The sequence below is a fragment of the Triticum dicoccoides genome, chromosome 1A (genome assembly GCF_002162155.2).
Source record: "Triticum dicoccoides isolate Atlit2015 ecotype Zavitan chromosome 1A, WEW_v2.0, whole genome shotgun sequence".
In the NCBI taxonomy this organism is placed as follows: domain Eukaryota; kingdom Viridiplantae; phylum Streptophyta; class Magnoliopsida; order Poales; family Poaceae; genus Triticum; species Triticum dicoccoides.
The window spans coordinates 29,265,168-29,268,157 of record NC_041380.1 but is presented as its reverse complement, the minus strand read 5'-3'; positions in this window follow the sequence as shown (position 1 = coordinate 29,268,157).

The following is a 2,990-nucleotide window of genomic DNA, read 5'->3' as shown; positions in this document are numbered from 1 at the left end:
ATTTTGTTGAACAAGTAGAAGTTGACGCAACAGGCCATGCTGATAAACCGACAAGCCCGGTCCGTACTGATGATAAACCGTCTAGTCCAGCCAAGGCTGCTGATAAACCGTCAACTCCAGTAAAGGCTGCCGGTGACAAGGAAGATGATGTTATAATTACCTGCGTTGGACACACCAGCCCTGGCAATCCTGTTGCGTTATCAAAGCATAGTGCCAAGGAGGAACTTTCTGCTATTGGCAAAGGCAAATGGAGCACAGACTTGTCAAGCTATGCCCACCTCAATGCCTAGGAACTTCATTCTGGTTTTTTAAACTGTCTGTACACAAACCGTGACTATGAAGCCGGTTTAGTTAATCTAATGAAAGAGAGATATGAGGTAACTACATAACTGTTTCTCTCTTATGTCCAATTTCAAGTACCAACTCCAGTAGCCCCAAGGGCTGATTTATGATGCCAATCTAAACCGGGACTTTGTAATATCTCAACCTTGCATGCTTAGCCTCTAAGGGCCGGTTGATCCTTTTAAGATGAACCGGTGTTTTAACATTGTAATCCTGTAACTTTCACCTGTGTAGTCCCCAAGGGCCGGTTTATATTTTCAAGATGAACCGGGACTTCAACCAATGTTACTTTGAGCAAACGTACATTAGCCCCCAAGTGTCAAGAATAATACTTGTATTGTGCTTGGGACTTGTAAAAAATTTCTGATAATCAAGCAAATAGGAATTAGCCCCCAAGTGCCAAGTGTATAGCTTGTTATGTGCTTGGTACTTCGAATATTCACTGCCACCTCTTAATATGTCCTTCTCCTATAGGCTGAGCTGAGCAAAAAGGAAGCCCAAACCGCTGATCTTCAAGAAAACATCAAATCTCAGCAAGCAGAAACCTCCAAAGCCAAAGAGGAATTGACCAGTGCCTTAGCAGCCATGGAGAAGCTAAAAGAAGCTTTTAAGAAGGAAGGGGCGGATTGGGGCACAAAGAAAACCGGATTACAAAAGAGAGCTGAAGACGCAGAAGCAGCCCTTAAATCGGTTGTCGAAGAACTGACTGGCTTAAAGCGGCAGATAAATGCCATGACCTCTGCTGTGTTCGGTAAGTATTCTCATCTGAAGTTTTTCAATATACATTATCTCATCAGTTGCCAGTTTACTAATGCTTGCAATGACACAAGAACTCACACTACCCATCTGGGCTCTGACATGCAGATGAAACTGAAGGCTGCCTATATGCTGATAGAGCAGTTATATTCCGAAGCCCAACGGGCCATTTGCACTGCCGCTCATAACAAACCGCCTCCAATGTTGATAAAGGAAACCATTGAGAAGCTGTCAATGCTGCCTGCCCGGTTGGTCGAACTAAAAATATCAGCTGCAAGGTCAGGTGCGCTGACTGCGCTAATCTGGGCTAAGGCATGGATACTAGATCTTGAACCGTCGGATATAGGCAGCGGCTACCCTGGCGTAAAGGAGGACGGTTCAGAGTTTAACAACGACGATCTTCGAAGGTTGACAAGGGAAATGCGACCGTTAGCGGGCAAATTGGCGGAGGAAATAGATCTCTCTCACTATCAGCCGGTTTATGATTCTGATCAGAAAAGATATCCTGCGCAAACACATGATGTAGATGATCTTATTTCGCCAATCCGTAAGCACACCTATGCCCCTGATGTTGACCCCTCCAACCTTATAAGTGATGAAGCTGTGTTCCAAGCTTTAACTGGAATCAATTGGGCAACCATTGATTTCCAGCCACTGGGTAGAGAGGAGGAGGAGGATGCACCAGCGCAAGACGACCCATATCCTTCAAGTCAGCCTGGTGATGAGTCATGATCCGGAGGCCGGTTTACCCTTCTGCATACTGCCACTTGCTGAAAACAATTATTCTTTTGGGGCCTTAAAGTGCCTTGTAATAGGCTAGTTCAAAATACTTGGTCTGCTATGCCATCCTTCATATTTATATTGCCTGATACTATTAATCCAGCTTGCTTCAGGATATATTATGTTCATAATCCGTAGCAGTGTTATGCAAACTGTTCCTGCATATAAGAAATTTGAAAGTGTCCTGGCGGTTTACCGCTGGACGGGTCATAATGCCCAAATGTATAGTCGGGGTTTATAACCAAGGCTATACTTTGAAAATAATCAAAGATGAAAGAGATGATACCTGTGATATTGAATCAGTCTGTTGGTTGACCAACTTTTGTATATTTAGGGTAATAACCCCAACCTTGAGTATTGATAACTCCTTCCCTGTTTTGCTGGTTTATGATAAAACCGTACCGGGTTATAATAAACACCGGTGTAACCATATATATAATGCTGGTGACTTGTAGTCGAAACCAGACCGGGTCAATAAACACCGAACTATAACTAATCATGTACTTACAACTTATTGTTGAAAGCCAACCTGGGTCAATAAACACCTGTTTATCATAAAATATTATAAATCTCACCAAAGGAGAAAAAACTTGGCAAAAAACATAAAAAATATGCAAGGCTTTTCATGGGCTGCCAGGCCCTAAATCGAGGCTTGTCATGGGCTGCCAGGCCACTGAGTTAAACCATTTTTCGAAGCCTTTTAAGATGGACCTCAATCATTAACCAATCGTCGTTTTAACTTTGACAAGTTCAGGGTCTATGAGATTGACTTTTCAAATGTTCGGCGAGTCATACCAGGTTTACCTGGACGGAGTGGCTTACTTAAAAAGGCAGGATTACCCGGGGTTTTAGGTGAAAAAACCTAGCTTCCAAGCCTGGCTTGATAGACTATTGCAAGGGTGCAAGCTCTTTGTTCTTTGATAAGAAAAGAGCCCCCAAGCAACATTTGAGCTGTGCTCGGTGGGTGCCTATGTTTGAGTTGTGCTGTTGCAACACTCTCTTTGGCCCCACATGATTTCCTTTTGGCCTTAAGCCGATCAAGAGGTGTAGCTATGGTTCGAATACGACCAAGCCCCCTAGTGATTTCCTTTTGGCCTTAAGCCGATCAAGAG